Genomic DNA, 19179 nt, shown 5'->3' on the forward strand with positions numbered 1-19179 from the left:
ATCTTCTTGTGTTATTGTTTTCAGAAAACTTGTTCATATGATTCAAGAGCTTCACAGTATCTAGAGTTAAGTGTGATTTGGCAACTGTTCCCAACTCACATTTTAAGTCTAGAGTCCATTTTAGGGTTTTGTCATGGAATAGCCAAAGGGGGAGATTATAAGGTTGAATTTATTCAATCATGTGTTGGCTTTATTCCGTGCCAAATTTGCTTGTAATTTAGCAATTAGATACCCTGTATTTAGGTGGGAATTATGTAAGGGTTGTGTGTGAGAGAGTGTGAAGAAATTTAAGAATGTGTGCATTTGGAGATTTCTCGTGACTGGATCTTGTGAGTGACTCATGACTGGCAACTCGCCAAAATGCCACTCGTGTGAAGCATGTAGGAAGCTGAAGGGTCACGACAACCGGAACACTATAGGACAAAAATGATAGTCTGGCCAGTTAGTTATCTCGCGACTAGCCAGAAAATGATAATTTGGCCAGAAAATTGACTTTTCACATTCCTTACATACACTACTATAAATACACTTATACCCACAAAATGTAGAGAGCTTCCAAAGAGAATTTTAAGAGATAAACCCTAGATAAAACCAAAATTGACTCATCCACAATCTTAGACATTTGATTCTCCAAATTCCTCTACTCTCAACATCTCCATTAACATATCCTTGAGAGGTACATATGCCAAATCCTTATCTCACCATACCCATATCAGTGAGAAGGTATTTTGGCACTTGGGAAGCAGTTCGGAGATGACCAATTCACTTGGTTGATGCAATGAGCTTATTGCGGGATCTGGGAAGCTAAAGAAGACACAGTTAGGCTTAACCCTATTGGAGCAAGAAGCTTTGAGGGCTTAGGTGCATTGGATAGATTAGGCTTGCAAGGTCTACTGCTATTCGTGTATCCCAACTTTATTCTTTAGTGGATCATTTTACTGCTTGGAGGGTGGCAGAGAGGTTTTTCGTCGAGTTCTTCAGTTTCCTTTTCGATAACACATGCCGGTGTTATCCTTATGTTTGTATCTCTCTAACCCTTTCTCTCTACCTTTAACTGCTGCTGTGTTGTGATTAATTATGGTGTAAAGTTGTTTATTTTTTTGGGTTTTTGCTTGTACCTACTATTTTGCATATCTATTGTTTGGGTATAAGCTTGTGTTGGTTAAATTTGAAATTGAGGGTCTAAACATTCATTAGTGTTTTACACACTAATTGAACTTTCAGGGTTAATATTTGCTATGTGATCCATTGACCCCTATTGTCATGGCTGTAACCGGCATGAAAAGATCTTTAGTTTCAAATACATCTTGTTTTTCTAATCTGTTGGGAAATTTAGACCCCGGTTGATAAAATTAACAAGTTTTAAACCCAAGTTGCTAATTAAATTTATTATGAATAAACCTTGTTAAAACAAACAAACAAACATCAATATCATGTCAATATCATATATAGCGAAAAAGTAAATAAGACAAGATATAATGGCCTAGGAAAACCAATGAAACAAACTAGTTTCACAGTAAAAAACGTGGGGGGGGGGGGGGGGAACCTTCCCGAAAAGCAATTCACTATAGTAAAGAGAAGTTTCAGATCTAGTACAAAACTTTTGTCCCTAGACTCTACAATCCCTATAGATGAACTTACAGCAGAAACCTTTTACTACTTCAGAACCTCTGAACTCTTCAATATATGAACGCCACCCTTTTGCACGGATCTCAGTATGTGACTAACCAAAGATGCACGACTCCCAATACGTGACTAACTCACCAACTTGAAGAAGATTATTGGCTGCAAAGTTCTTCAGTTCATCACACGATGAAGATCATGAAGCTTCTTTGTTACAGAACTCTATGATGTACAAACACAGCAGCTTCTTCAAAAGAGATGAACTAGGGCAAATTCTATCTCCGGTCACAATTTGCATGAACACAACTTTGCTTCACACTCGTACAACCTTTGACAACCCTTCAAACAATCCTTATATATGTTTAGGATTGTGAGAAAAGAAAGCCCAAATATGTATTCACGGACTGAAGTGAAATCAGCTCTGAAAAACTGATTTTCATAAACCTCGATAGATAGCTTATCTGTCGAGATAGCTATCGAGCATCAGGCTTCAGCAACTTTTTAAACCTCGATAGATACTAGCTGTCAAGATTTAAAAATCCAGCACTTCTTCACTTATTTCTTGGACAGACTTGCATGGCTTTAACACTTAATCTTGAAACCTTGTTCCTTAAAGCATTAAACACATCCTAGATCTTCCCAATTACAAGTAAAGTGTGTTTTGTCAAAGGATTAGCTAATTCTATATTGACATATGTTCCTAACATGATTCACATATGTCCTAACATGATTCACATATGTCCTAACATAATCTCTGTTTGATTGTCTCAGAAAATGATAGTCTAAAAGTTATTTAAAATCTATCATGTTGATTATTGGAAAAGATCTTAGCATGACAAAGAAGAAACTAGACAATCTCAGAATGAAAATGTGCATAGGAGTTCGTCTGAGAAGAGTGAAAGTTAAAAGCTTTGTTCATAAATGGCAGATGAGAGAAAACACCATTCCCCCTGATTTGTCATCTAAGCATGAGTTGTGCTTTATGATGAAGTCCGCATTTAAGGTAATTGACACATGTTTGTGGTACCTTGACAATGGTTGCTCAAGACACATGACTGGAGACCGCTCTCTCTTTAAGGTTTTCGAGTCTAAGAAAGGTGGTAATATCACTTTCGGTGATGGGAGCAAATCACAGATTAAAGGGAAGGGAACCATCTCTCTACCTGGACTGCCAGACATTGCAAATGTGTTATATGTAGAAGGTTTGAGAGTGAATTTGTTAAGCATAACTCAGATATGTGATCAAGACTTTATGGTGCTATTCTCAAAAGAGAAATGCCTTGTGTTGAATCAGTCTAGGAAGAAACTCATAAGAAGCGTACACACTCTAAATAACTGCTATGGATTGGTACCTGATGCTGATATTGTGTGCAATAGCATTTGTTTGCCAAATGAAGATCTATGGCACCAAAGGATGGGACATGCTAGCTACAAGCTTCTTTCAATTGTTTTTTAGCATGAATCAGTTTTGGGGATACCAAAGCTTAGTAGAGTGAACAATGTTATGTGTGGACCGTGTCAGGTTGGGAAACAGACAAAAGCTAAATATCCGGGCACTCAGACATCACTACATCTAGACCATTGGAGCTACTACATCTGGATCTCATGGGTCCAACTAGAATCGAGTCTCTTGGAGGAAAGAGATACATGATGGTTGTGGTAGATGATTTCACTAGGTACACTTAAGTCATCCTTCTAAGATCCAACTCAGATGCTCCTGAGCACATTGAAGCCTTGTGTACAAGATTGCAAAATGAGAAGAACTTAAAGATTGATCAAATTCGAAGTGATCATGGTAAAGAATTCGATAACTCATACATGGAATCCTTTTACATTAGATCGGGTATATCTCAAAAATTATCTGATCCCATTACTCCTCAGCAAAATGGTGTAGTAGAAAGAAAGAACAAAGTCATTCAAGAGATGGCTAGAGCCATATTGCACATCAAGGATATGGCTAGATATTTGTGGGGAGAAGCTGTCAACACTGCATGTCATACGGTTAACAGGGTGTATTTCAAACCTGGTACCAAAAAGACTCCCTATGAGTTATGGAAGGGAAGAAAGCCAAATGTAAAATATTTCAAAATTTTTGGAAGTACTTGTTTCATCCTTAAGGATAGAGAGAATGTGGGAAAATTTGATTCCTGAAGCGATGAAGGAATATTTTTGGGATACTCCTCTACTAGCAAGACTTATCGTGTATACAACAAGAGAACCAAAAAAGTGATGGAAACAATCAATGTTGTTATTGATGAAGCTTCAAAGTCTGGTTTTGAGAAAATTAGTGAGGAGATCCCTAACCTCTTGAGCCTAAGGGTGTTCAAGAAATAGTTGATCAAGAGCTCGCATCTCCAAGTACTCCAAGTGTTGTAGAAGTTTCAACAGACATTCCTACCTCACCTAATTCTAAATCTCATGAAGAGAAAGGACCTTCCACAAGGATCAAGTTGAATCATCCTCCTGAAGTTATTGTGGGAAATATGAATGAACTTACACTAAGAAAGCGTACAGTTGATAAATGTGTTGCTAACTTTGTGTCTTATTCTTACTATTTGTTACAGGTTAAACCCACCAAGGTTAAGGAAGCTCTCTAGGATGAAAGCTAGGTTGAGGCTATGCATGATGAATTGCTTCAATTTCAAATGAATGATGTCTAGACCCTAGTACCTAGATCGAAAGGAAAGCATATCATTGGCACAAAGTGGATATTTCGCAATAAGACTGATAAGGATGTGATTGGCAACAAGGCTCGTCTTGTGGCTCAAGGATACTCTCAAATGAAAGGAGTAGACTATGATGAGACATTTGCTCTTGTAGCTCGCATGGAATCCATTAGGATTCTCCTAGCCCTGGCGTGTCACTTGAAGTTCAAGTTTTACCAAATGGATGTAAAAACTGCTTTCTTGAACGGATTTCTTAAAGAAGATGTCTATGTGGCTCAACCTAAAGGATCATTGATCCACACTTTCCGGATCATGTTTTGTACCTCAAGAAGACACTTTATGGATTAAAGAAAGTACCCAGAGCTTGGTATGACCGGCTTACACAATACTTGGTTTCACATGGTTTCACAAGAGGAAAAGGTGATCAAACACTCTTTATCAAAAGGGAAGATGGTGAGTTGACAGTTGCTCAAGTCTATGTTGATGACATCATCTTCAGGTCTACAAAGGATGAACTTGCTCTAATTTTTCCCAACTCATGCAAGCCAAGTTCGAGATGAGCATGATTGGAGAGTTGAATCACTTCCTTGGGTTGTAGATCCGTCAGCAAGAATTAGGTATATTCATATCTCAATCTAAATATGCTAAAAATCTTGTGAAAAAGTTTGTTTGGAATCTACTAGTTCTGTTAGAACCCCCATGAGCCCAAATGTTAAACTCACTATTGATCTATTAGAAAAAGTGTTGATTCTTCTCTATATAGAAGCATGATAGGTAGTCTTCATTACCTTACTGCTGGTAGACCTAACATTAGCTACAGTGTGGGAGTGTGTGCTAGATATCAGGCTAATCCCAAAGAGTCTCATATGATTGCTTTGAAAATAATCATAAAGTATGTCAAAACCACTACCGATTTCAGTGTGTGGTACAGCAAGGACACTAATGATGTCTTAACTGGGTATTTTGATACAGACTGGGCTAGGAATGCTAATGATAGAAAAAGTACTTCGGGGGGTTGTTTTTATGTGAGTAATAATCTTGTCTCCTGGATGAGTAAAAAGCAAAATTCCATCTCATTATCCATTGCTGAGGCTAAATACATCGCTGTCGGTAGCAGCTGCACCCAACTTCTGTGGATGCAAAAACTCCTCCTTGATTATGGTATTCGTCAAGAACATCTTACCATCTATAGTGACAATACCAGTGCTATTAACATCTCTAAGAATCCTGTTCAACATTCTCGAACAAAATATATAGAGATTTGACACCACTTCATTTGAGAGCTTATCGAAGATAGTACTCTCACTCTTGAGTTCATTCACATTGATGATTAGAAAGCTGACTTGTTCACCAAATCTCTTGATAGCAAACGGTTTGAATTCCTACGCCAAAACATTAGTGTAATCTCCATGGAGTGATCTCTCCTCTTTCTCCTCCTTCTTCATGCATTTGCATCTAGTTTTATGCTATGCTTTGTTTAACATGTTTTTGTTTGGTAGTTTTCAGTTTTGCTTTATTTTTTTTTTCATAAAAAATTTTAAAAAAAAATTGAAAAATCAAAAAAATACAAAAACAGTGTGTTTTGTGTATGTAAGAACCAAGGATGAGACTTTTGGGCCTTCACTCACTTGGGCTCACAATTTATTTGTAGTGGGCTCGAGGATTTCCTACTCTGGGTAGTTCACGGCAAAGAGACTTAAAGCAACACTCAGTTTCTTCTTCTCACTTGACTGTTTCCTCTCCATTTTTCTGAACCCCCTCTTCTTCCCCAACTTCCTCTATTTATAGCCTCAATTTAGTGGGGAGGTCATAATTACTGCCATTGTTAGTGCAATTGGAGGTCCAATATTATCTGATTTAAGTGGGTATTTAGGTGAGAGTGCGGTGTAATGATTATGGCCTTGGAACTTGGTTCGAGCTTAGTCGATAGTGCTCGGTAATGTAGTTTACCGAGCATATCATGGTTTTCCCGGACACGGTTCATACGCTTGATCGGGAAAGTTTATGCTGAGCACTTATTAGAATTCAAGGCCCAAAACTAGTTTTTACGCTAAGGCAGTTCCAAGAAGGGCTTAGGGCAATGGGGCTATTCCCGTTGGGCCTGGGCCCAATGGCCTATATGGGCCTTGGGACCTTGGTGCCGTACAGTGTACATTGGTACTTGTGTACCTTGGATGGCCATTGAAACAAAGTTTTCCAAACTTTGTATCTTTTGTAGCTTAGATGAGCATCTCAATGCACACTAAGCAAGTGAGCTTTGTGGCTCGTATTTGTGATGAGTACGATTAAGTTATCTCTTATACTTAACACTCATATCACTTTTCTTTTACAAGGACTTAAAAATCCTAAGAGAAATGCATAAATAACTATCTCACCATTAAAGCTTGCCAATCATGAATAACATCTATATGCTTCGGCATAGCAAAATTATGATGTTTAAGCTTAACATAATTGGGTATTTCTTCTCTCTTTTATATGCCCATGCATGATATGATCAAAATATATATATGTATACAAAGAAAAACAAAAACAAAAAGAATCAAAATATTTTTAAAAATGGTTGCAAGTGTGTTTCTAGGAGATATGGGAGTTATAGGATATACCTCATAGGTGATAGTCCCCATTAAGCAGTTATGATTATTTGTGAGTTAAATTGATTTTCTTATATTTCAAATTGTCATATCATGAGACACTTATGCAATCTTGTGACATTTTCACACACAACGCGCAAATTCTTTGCTACTTTTGATACATGTGTAGGTACAATGTGATTTGGCCATCATAAAGAATGCATGTGTTAATGTATGCTCACTAAACTGTCTTGACTTGTTTTTGAAATATAAAATTGGTTAGACTTGTTTAGTGTGTGTGAGAGTGTGTTTTGGATCTTTAATGCTTTGCATTTTTCTTGTTGAGAGATGCTTTTAAGAGCTTAAAATGTTGATTGAATCTTTGGTCGAGTAGCTTGCTTGACTACATTCATTTCTAAACTGTTTTTATCAAGCTTGAAAGCTTCTTGACAGATCTCAACAAATAGCTATCTATCGAGACCCTTGGACTTCTTTTTCTCGACAAATCTTAACGCATCTTCGATCTATCGAAGCTTTCTGGAATTTGTCTTGATAGCTTCTCGAGAGATTCTCGATCCATCGAGAAAGTTTCTGTCTGTTCGATAGATTCTCGATAGCATCTCGATCTATCAAGGTATTTTGCCGTCAATAGCACCTATAGATTCATCTGTCAAGAATTAGTGCTCAACAAAATCTCGATAAATCCTCGATCCATCAAGATGTGTTTTCCTTAAATAGTTCCAATGCGAAATCAGATTCATTTCTCTTCGATTTCTCCCGACAGAAAACTTCCTTTTTCTCTCCCAAACACTCTCTTCTCTCTCAAAACCTCAAACCCTCTTAGATTTCGGCCTAGTGTGATCCTTTCTTCACTAGTATGATCTCTAATCTCTCATTCTTCATGCATTTCACGCATTTAGACCTAGGTTTTGGGTTTTTGTGAAATTTTTGGGGTTTTTGAAAATTGATGAGAATTTTGTGAAATTTTTGGGTTGGGTTTTGCTTAAATGATGTTATATGCCCATGCATTGCTTTACATTTGCATTCTCACAATGTTTCATGCATTATAGATGTGTGTTTTATATGTTGGAACCTTGTGTGCTAGTAGGATTGGATTGGGTTGAGCCCATGATGCAATTTTTCTTTGCACGTCACATGATCATGCATTGTTCATTCATACGTACATTTTCATTTCCTTTGTGGTACATTCTGTTGATTGGTGCTTTTTTGCTTCTTTCTCTCTCTCTCTCTCTCTCTCTCTCTCTCTCTCTCTCTCTCTCTCTCATAGTCTGCACATGGCACCCAAGCGCAAAACTATTCCGTCCCAGAACCCTCTTCGTTCTAGGGCATCATCTTCTGATTCCACTCCTTTACATGTCAAGTTCCATGATAAGAAAGCCAATCAGGACTTCTCGGAGAACTTCTCCAAACATGGCATTCATTCGAAATGCCACATTATCTTATCAGACTTCTCCAATACTACTCTATCAACTGTCATACACAGGCGGGGTTAGGAATCTCTTTATGAGATACCCGTGAGTTGTCCCTCCATGATCATACAGGAGTTTTACTCCAATATGCACGGTTTTGATTATTCCATACCTCGTTTCATTACTTCTGTTCGAGGTACTCGTATAGTAGTTACTCCGAAGTTTATCTCCGATGTACTACATGTTCCGAGGGAATCGCATCCCGATTACCTCGAATGTCCACATCTAAGGACTGTGTCCAAGGACAAACTTCTGTCTTTCTTTTACAAGACACCTTTATCTTGGGGTAACCGTCAAAACACCCCTTACTCGGGCTTTGCAAAAGGTCCGAGGTTCTTGAATATGGTGATGACATTTGTTCTACATCCCTTGTCTCACTATAATTCTATTACTGAGCCTTGTGCTTGCTTTTTGTTGTCCCTCATCGAGGACCTTACTATTGACTTTCCCTCTCATTTTATACTCTCCCTTATAGATGTCTATAAGGATACGGCAACCCGTGATAAGCTTATCTTTCCTTCTACTATCACAAGGATCATTCACCACTCATCTGTCTCTTATCCCAAGTCTCCCCACTTCACCATCATGGGTGCCATCAACGTGGTATTCGTTAGACGGAGCAAGGCCCAGCTTCGACCGAAGCAGCCACGAACCGAGACAATGACTCCTCCAGCCTCTTCCGCTTCATCCACCTCCGCTCCCTCTTCTTCAAGTGGTGGTGTGACACTAGCAACCATCATGGTGCAACATGAGCACATGGATGCTCGCCTTGACACTCTCAGTGGTGAGTTGTGTCAAGTGAACACCCGTGTCAGTCGTATCGCACAACGACAGGCTCACATGTGTGACTTTGTCGCATCTCCATCTCTCTCTCCATCTCTACAAGCTTCCAAGGACAAGGACGATGATGATGGATCCAGTGATGATGATGAGGATGAGGATGAGGATACTAGCTCTTCTAGTGATGAGGAGATGATTGCTTCTCAGTGACTTGCCCTTTGTCATTCGTGACAAAAAAGGGGAGTAGTTTTGGGTATGAGAGTAGTCATGTATTTAGGGGGAGAGTTAGCATAGGACATTTTTGTTAAGGGGAGTGTTCTTTTTGTTTATGAGGGATGTAGTAAGGACTTATGTATCTTTTCCTTTCTTTCCCTTTTAGATACATTACCATTTTGTACATTGGTCTTGTGACCACTTAGTGAGAGAAAAAATTGTATTTATCTTTGATATATATATTTGATGTTGTTATCATTTTTCACCTATCTCTCCACATGTTGTTTCTTTTCTCTCTTTATACACATGTTTCTTATTATGTATGCAATCTTTTATTTTTGTTTCACACTAAGATGCCTTGATGAGTTTTGTTTAAAGTGTTTCAGAAATACAGGTTGTCAAAATCTTCCATGCCATGAACTCTCTTCTTGTAAAGTTATTCAAGAGTTTGTGTTAAGATAGATTTTATTGTATTTAACAAGTGATTATGAGTTGAGTGATTTATGACTTCTCTCATATTTCATTTATTTGTTGTGGTTTTGTCAGGAATTGCCAAGGGGAGATTGTTAGGACATATGTGGAACATGTTAAGAACATATGTGATATAGAATTGGCTAGTCCTTTGACAAAATGCACTTTACTTGTACTTTGGTAGATTTAGGATGTGTTTAATACTTCAAGCAACAAGAGTTCAAGTCCAAGTATTGAAGCCATGCAAGTCTGTCCAAGAATTAAGTGAAGAAGTGTTGTTCATTAAAGCTCGATAGATGTATCTATCGAGATTTAATATTTGAAACTCAACAAATATCTCGACAGTTGTATCTATCGAGAATTACGAAATTCAGATTTTCAAATCTGATTTCACGCATATCCATGTGTATTTATGTAGGGTTTCTTTTCTTACAACCCTAGACATATATAAGGATTATTTTAAGGGTCGTCAAAGGAAATGCAACTTGATACAAAGTGATCATTCACTCAAATTGTGACCGAAGACAATCTGCCCTAGTTCATCTTTCTCTTAAAGAAGTTGCTACGTTTGTGCACCAAAGGTTTTGTAACCAAGGAGCTTCTTAATCTTCATCATGCGGATGAACTGAACAACTTTGCAACCAACATCCTTCTCAAGTTGGTGTATTAGTCACGTACTGTGATCCGTTCATTAATTGGTTAGTCACATACTTGGAGCCGTGCATTGAAAGGAGAGATTGTTACTACATTACAAGTCCAATTGTGTATTGGGATAAGGGTTCAACTGTAAATTAGTATAAGGTAATGGGACTCCTTTACTTATAACCGCTTGTTTTGATAATAGTGAATTCTCGAGAGTGGTGACCTTAAATTCATCGGTGGGGTTTTGCCTTGATGGTTTTCCTCATTCGTAAACAAATCACTCGTGTCAAATTTAATTTTTGTTGCATTTAGTTATTTGGTGATTTGTTTGTGCTACCACACATATTGCATGTCAAATTAACTTAATTAATTCACTTAGCTAACTAATTGGTTAATTTACCTAAGGGTCAATACATTCTTGGCCTATCATGGAGGTTTGTGCATCAAAGGAAAGAAGGCTACTACAAGATCAAGTCCAATTGGATATTGGAGCAAAGGTTCAACTGTAGGTTGGTATTTCAGGATAGGCCAAGGTAGTTGGCAAGATTCCTTATACTTGTAACCACTTGATCATTAATTAGTGGATTCTTTAGAGTGGTGACCTTAAAATCACCCGGTGGAGTTTTTACCTTGAAAGGTTTTCCCCATTTCTCAACAAATCACCGTGTCTAATTTATTTTCTGCTGCACTTAGTATTTTTGGTGATTTGTTGGCACCTACACATTTTGTATGCAATTGATAGGTAATTGAATTAATTAACCGGGGTCAAGCTATCTTAACCCAACAAGTGGTATCAGAGCGAGCACCCTCTGATTAGGTTTTATCTTTGCTGTGTGATCCATTGACCCCTGTTGTTATAGATCGTGGGCAATCCTTGATTATCTCTCCTTTATTTGATGGTATTAACTATGCATACTGGAAAGTGCACATGAGAGCCTTTTTGCAGTTCTTAGATAAGAAAGTGTGTCTGGCAGTTGAAGTAGGTTGGAAGAAACCTAAAGAGCCACCTGCAACGTGGGATGATGCCAAGATCAAAGCGGCCAATTTTAACAATAGAGCATTGAATGCTCTGTTTAGTGCTGTGACAAATGAAGAATTCAAGAAGATCTCTTTCACTGACAAAGCTAAGGAAGCTTGGACTATTCTTCAGAACACCTACGAGGGCACTAAAGCTGTTAAAAACTCTAAGCTCCAAAGGCTCACTACCAATTTTGAGGAAATAGGAATGGATGAGGACGAGTCATTTGATGAATTCTTTGCCAAGCTCAAAGACAGTGAATTCAGCCTTCAATCTTGAAGAATAGATTCCATGCCAAGATTGCTAGGAAAATCCTCAGACTCTATTCCTTTGACAGAACCGATCAGGAACTTGCAAACCTATGAACTAGGGTTAGCAGGAGTTGGCAAGGGTGGTAAAGGCAAGAACATGGCTTTGAAGACCAAGAATGATAACAATGATGAGTCGTCTGATGATGAAGATACCAAGTTGAAATCTTATATCACCAGACAATTCAAGAAGTTCCTCAAAAATGCGAATGTCAAACCTAGTGATAAGGATCGCAAATAGTTTGCTTTCTCTCAATTTAAGTCCTAAGACAAAGGCAAGAGAGAATCCAAGGATGTTGGTCAAGGCAACAGTGTTCCTGCTAGACCAAAGTGTTATGGTTGTCATGGATTTGGACACACGAAGCAAGAGTGTCCCACATATCTCAAATCCATTGGCAAAAGCAAAGCCTTAGCTTCCACTTTAAGTGATTCAGAATCAAAAGCAGAAAAGTAAATGCTTTTACAGCTATTGTTGAGTCTACAGAAGAAGTAGTAGACTTAGTTGATGAGGAAGAAGAACTGATGGAATCGAAGTTTGAGAAAATGGATGATCAGGATGACATCCACACTACTTACACTAAGCTGTACAAGGTCTCTAAGAAGCATGAGAAGCTCTACAGGTTGGCCACGAGAAAGCTAAGTGAAGTGGAGTTAGAAGGTGAGGAACTCTCCACCAAGGTTAATGAAGCTAACCAAACCATTGGAACACTGAGGTTTGAGAACAACTTCCTTTTTGAAAATGCCAAGAACTAGATGCTAAACTATTTCAGGTTAAAGCACAATTGGAAAGGACTTCAAGTGCCAAACTGGATAAAATGCTGAATGTTCAAAAGTCTGCATCTGATAGAACAGGTCTCGGGTATGATCACTCTCTCTCCTCTTGTAGTACCTCTTCTAATGCTTTAAATAAAATTATTTTTGTTCCACCTACTAATAATGATAAATCTAAGGTAACTAATCCTAAAATTGAAAGTGTGAGTGAGGATAAGTGTGATAAAGGAAAATTCATTCTAGGAGCACCACCTAAGGTTGGTAAGAAAGAGACTAAGCAGAATAATCATCGCTCAACCAACAAGAAGTCTCAACCAAAGAAGCCTCACTTCTGTCACTACTATGGAGCATCTGGGCACACTCATCCAAATTGCTATAAGTGGTTAGCTACTCAATAAAGTAATAGTGTGTCATCTCTAGGGAACCAAAATTAACTCCAACTCTCTTTAGCCCCTCTTGGAGAACTTCTTAAGGTGGTGATGCTTCTTTCGAACTTTAATGGTTTCAACTCTCCTTCTTACCCATCTGGACAAAAAGTTCATGCAAAAGAAAGGATCTCCATCCAGGTCACCCTTTTGGAAGGAAAAAGATTCTAAGTGATTTCTCCTCTTTTCTAATCTCTTGCATGATTTGTGGTGTGGTTTGAGTTAGTCTAATTTTGATGCTTTGTTTTTTTGTTTGTTTTTGCTTTGTTTTAAGTTTTTTTTAATAAAAAAAAATGGAAAATCAAAAAAATACAAAAACAATGTGTGTTTGTGTATACTAGTACTTGTGTACCTTGGATGGCCATTGAAACAAGATCACTTGTAGCTTAGATGAGCATTTTCATGCATAACTAAGCAATGTGAGCTTTGTGGCTTGTTTATGTGATTTGTATGATTTAGTTGATCTCTTATCTTTTATATCTTAAATCACTTTTTTTTATAGGAAGGACTAGAAAATCCTAAGAGAAAGGCATAAATAACCATTTCACTACTAAAACTCGTCAATCATAAAACATATGTGTGCAACTCATAAAAGCTGGTGCTCGTTAAGGTGTAGCACTTGCACAGCAAAATTAGAATGTTCAAACTTACATAATTGGATACTTTCTTTTCTCTATTATATGCCCATGCCTGATATGCTTAAAAGAAAAAATTATGCAAAGAACATGAAAAGCAAAAAGAATCAAAATGCTTTTAATATGGTTGCAAGTGTGTTTTCAGGAAATATGAGAGTTATATGATGTACCTCGAAGATGATAGTCTCCATCAAACAGTTATGATTATGTGTAAATGTATTTGATCCTCCTATATCATTACTTTTCACATAATGATGAAGTTATGCTCTCTTGCAAAAGTTTCACACACAACACGCATACTATTTGCTACTTTTGATACTATTGTACAAGTACAATGTGATTTAGTCATCTCAAGGAATACATGTGTTAGTATATGCTCTCTAAACTGTCTAAACTTGTTTTTGAAATAAAATTTGGTTAGACTTGTTTAGTGTATTTTGATCTAGGAATGCTTTGCATCTAGAGTTAAGTCTATGTTTTTTTTATGTTTACCATGCTCTTTGAATGCTTGTTTTGATGGTTATCTTGATTGTATTCATCTTGTGGTGTTTCTCCTCCTTGAAATCCTCTCTTCAAGACTTTCGGCAGATAGCTCGATACCTTCTCGATACCTACTCGATAACTTCTCGATACAAACCTCTTCTATCGAGATTTTTGGGTTTCTCTCAATACCTCTCGATAGATAGCCTAATCAATCAAGCCAAATTCTTTGTGGTCTTTGTCTGCTCGATAGCTTCTCGATACCTTCCTCGTTCTATCGAGATTTTTTACTGTCGATACCTCCTCGATACCTCTTAACCTATTGAGCTTTTGTTCTCGATAGAAACTTGATACCTCCTCAATCTATTGAGCTGCATTTTCTATATATTTTTTGAGGTCTAACTCAGTTTTGAAACATTCCAAATATTTTGATCTCTCTCTCTTCTCTCTTGACCTAAAAACATTATTCTCACCAAAAACCTTCTCCCACTCAAGATTTCAGCCTAATCCAAGTCTTAATCTGTTGGTAAGTGTTCTAAATCTTCCTTTCTCTTTCTTCATGCATTTTGTGACCTAGGTTTTAGTTTTGGGAAATTTTTTGGGATTTTTATGATTTTGTCAAAATTTTTGGGTTAGGTTTTGTTAATTTGATCTCACATGATCATGCATTGCATTCTAAATTCATTCTAACTCTGTTTCATGCATTCTAAGATTGTGTAACTGATTATATCTTGTGAGTGCTGTTAGGTTGGATTGGGTTTTGCCCATGATGTTTTTTTTGTTTTGCACGTAACATGCTTATGCATTATCATGCATTGCACATTTTTGTTTCCTTCTTTCCTGTGCCTTAAAGTTTCTTTTGTGACTCTATTTCTCTCTTTCTTTCTTCTCTCTCTCTCTCTCTCTCTCTCTCTCTCTCTCTCTCTCTCTCTCTCTCTCTCTCTCGTTTAGTCTTCTTGTCATGGCACCCAAAAAGTTTGTCCCTTCAGAAAACCTGATTTGTCGTGGTTTTTCTTCATCATCTTTTCCCCCTGATTCTGTTATGTTTCGTGATGAGAAGGCACGTAATGACTTCTTTGAGAACTTTTCTGACCGAGAGATTCATTCAGAACACCAGGTCATTCTGTCTGATTTCCTAGGCACTCATCTACCCAGTGCTATTAGCTCTCGGGGATGGGCTTCTCTTTGTGACAAACCCTCAAGGAGTCCCGACATGTTCATACAGGAGTTTTACTCCAATATGCATGCCATCGATACCTCTGTTCCTTGGTTTACTACGGTATTCCGCATAGTCACCCCAGACTTCATTTCCGAGGTTCTACAAGTGCCTAGGATGGATCGTCCAAATCACCCTAGTCATCATCATCTCTCTTCCATCTCTAGAAACAAGTTGGCCTCACTCTTCTGTGAGAAGGCCATGTTGTAGGGAGGTACCCTTAATTTCTACACAACCAAGTTCACTAAGGGTCCATGGATCCTTAATATAGTGATGACTTTTGTACTTACTCCACGGTCTCACTAAAACGCTATCATTGAGCCTTGTGCTCATTTCCTTCTTTCTCTTATGGAAGGTCTTTCTATAGACTTTCCATCACACATGATAGAATGAATCTATTATAGATTGCTATCGAAACACGGTTACACGTGATAAGCTCATCTTTCCTTCAATTATCACGCGCATCCTCACACACCTACACATCACTATTCCTCCCTATCCTCACTTCTATGTCATGGTTGCCATTAGCAAGGAGTCTATTCGAAGGAGTGCAACACAGCTTGCTACAAAGCGGCCACGTGTGGAGCCTTCAGATGCAGCCCTTGCTGATCCTACAGCCCCTTCCTTTCAACCCTCTTCCTCCTTTGCCCCTTCTTCCTCATCTCAGGCAACTATCTCCCTTACTGACATCATGGAGAATTTCAACACATGCATGCTAATTTTGGTAGTCGTCTGGACCATCTATCCAATGAAATGTGTCAGATGAACACCAGAATCAGCGGCATCGCTCACCGCCAGTCTCGCCTTGGTGGTTTTGCGCCCTCACCTTCACTTAAGCATGTTGAGGAATCTTCTTCTTCGAATGGTGGAGATGATGATGGTGGTGATGCTTCTGGCTCTGAGTATGATGATGAGATGAAAACCTTTTAGTGATACACCTTTTGTCACTCATGACAAAAAGGAAGAGTAGTTTTGTAGATAAGAGTAGTCTAGGTGTTAGGGGGAGAGCTAGCATAGGACATGCTAGATAAAGGGAGAATCCTTTTGAGGGATGTAGTGAGGTTTTGATGTATTCTCATTACATGTACCATGGTCTTGCGACCACGTTTACTACATACATTGTATTTCTTTGATATATATATATATATATATATATATATATGTGAGATGATGTATGTTTTCTTCACCTTTGTCTCACATGTGTTGTTTCTTTTCGATCTTCATACATATGTTTCTTCTTGTATACAACTTGTCTATGTTTCACACTTGATGCCTTGATGAATCTTGTTTAAGTGTTTCAGTTAAGATAGGTTGCAAGTCTGCCATGATCTCTCTTCTCGCAAAGTTTTTCAAGAATTCATGTTAAGGTTAGACTTATGTACTTTTGTAAATTATGGGATAGTTGTGTTAGACTTCTCTCAGAATTCTTTTTTGTGGTTTTGTCATGGATTGCCAAAGGGGGAAATTAATAGGGTCATAATTTATTGTAATTTGGCTAATCTTTTGACAAAATGCACTTTACTTGTAATTGGGTAGATCTAAGATGGGCTTAGTACTTCAAGAAACATGTTGTTCAAGTCAAGTATTAAAGACATGAAGATTGGTCCGAGAAACAAGTGAAAAAAAGTTGTTCATTAAGTCTCGACAGATAGCTCAACAAATGCCTGCTATCAAGACTTAATATGAAGCTCGATAGATAGCTCGACAGCAACTTGATCTATCAAGAATTACGATTTCAAAATTTTCAGATCTGAAATTCGGCCCAGTCTTGTATATTTGTCTGGGGTTTCTTTTCTCACAACCCTAAAAATATATAAGAATTATTTCAAAGGCCATCACACACGGATACAGAGACCAAAAGACTTATTTTCTCTGTGTGAAGCTATTGTATTTGTACGCCATAGGGTTTTGTAACCAAATGTTTCCTGATCTTCATTGTTGATGAAGTTAAGAACTTTACAGCCAACAACATCTATTCAAATTGCTAGAGTTAGTCGCGTACTAGGATCCGTACAACGGGTTAGTCACAAATTGAAGGTTTGTGCATCAAAGGAAAGAAGGCTACTGATGTGCATTGATAATAGCTTAATTTTCCATATTTATATCATTATTAGAAAGTATTATCATACTTATTTTGAGTTAATTCATGCATTTTATATTTGGTTTTGGAATAATGCTGAATAATCAATTTTGTGCTTAATTGAATTTTATTGTGTGAATTTGTCTTTTGTAGGAGAATGAAATTAAATAAGTGGATTTATGCAAAGAAAAAAACTAATGGACTTTACTTTTACAAGGGCCATGATGAAGTTAAAGAAGGTCAACCCAATTAAATTTAAGTCCAATCGGAGCAAGGAATCAAATGAAATTTGCACCAAATTCAAGTCCAATTAGGATTAGGATTCCAGCCTGCACATCAGTTAGTATTATTGGTATAACTTTCAGGTCAGATGTCCAATCGAGAGCTACAACTTTGTAGTTTACCAAAAGTCCTAATTCTAATGTTAAATGTGCCAAAATCATCGGTTAAGTGAAACCTAAAAATCTGGGATTTTCTCTAAACTAGAATTCAACTTGTAATAGGATTCCTTGATCTATTTAAAGGCTCTTGGGCAAAATTCAGAGGAGGTTGGTGCTACGACTGGGGGCTGAACATATAAAGCACGACTATCTCTTTGGTTTTCTTCCATAACAGTTAGTTTTAATGATTTGTCTAGTTTAATGCTTAGTATTTTATTTTTGTGTTATCTTTCAATTACTATGAGTAGCTAAATTTATAATTAAGGTTGAGGATGAAACCTTGTTATGGGTTATCAGTAATATTTATGTGATTTGATTTTTCCCACAATAGTTGTTCTTTAATGATTTAAATTGTTCTTGCTTCATATATGTAAGGTTGAATTTATTCAATCATGTGTTGGTTTTATCCAGTGCCAAATTTGCTTGTAATTTAGCAATTAGATACCCTGTATTTAGGTGGGAATTATGTAAGGGTAGTGTGTGAGAGAGTGTGAAGAAAGCTCAAGAAGTGTGAAGAAAGCTCAAGAAGTGTGCACTTAAGAAGAGCCTCACGATTGGATCTCGTGACTGGCTCGCAACTGGCAAGTCGCCAGAATGGCACACGTGTGAAGCATGCAGGGAGAGCTGAAGGGTCACGCTAGCTGTTGCACTACAGGACAAAATTTCCAATCTAGCCAGGCAGTTAGCTCGCAACTCAAACTCGTGACTCGTTCCAGTCGCAAGGTTGAGTCGCCAAAATGCCCTGTTTGGTTATAACTGACTCTTCGCATTCCTCATACACCCTACTATAAATACCCTTATACCCACGAAATGTAGAGAGCTTTCAGAGAGAATTTTGAGAGAGAAACCCTAGAGAAAAACAAGATTGACTCATCCACAATCTTCATCCTTTGATTGTCCAAATTCCTCTACTCTTACCCTCTCCATTGATATATCCTTGAGAGGTACATTAGCCAAATCTTTATCTCACCATACTCATATCAGTGAGAAGGTATTTTGGTGCTTGGGAAGCAGTTCAAAAAGGACCAATTCATTTTGGTTGATGCAATGAGCTATTGCGGGATCCGGTAAGTTAAAGAAGACAAGGTTCGGCATAACCCTGTTGGAGCAAGAAGTTTGGAGGGCTTAGGTGCACTGGGTAGATTAGGCTTAGAGGGTCTTCTGCTATTCATGTATCCCAACTTCATTCTCTAGTGGATTATTGACCGCTTTGAGGGCGATGGAGAGGTTTTTCGCTTCGTACTTCGGTTTCCTCTTCGATAGCATATCGTTGTGTTATCTTTGTGTTTGTATCCTTCTTCCATTTCTCTTCACCTTTTAATTACTGATGTGATTGTAATTAATTATGGTT

Source organism: Quercus robur, chromosome 9 (genome assembly GCF_932294415.1).
Source record: "Quercus robur chromosome 9, dhQueRobu3.1, whole genome shotgun sequence".
Lineage (NCBI taxonomy): Eukaryota > Viridiplantae > Streptophyta > Magnoliopsida > Fagales > Fagaceae > Quercus > Quercus robur.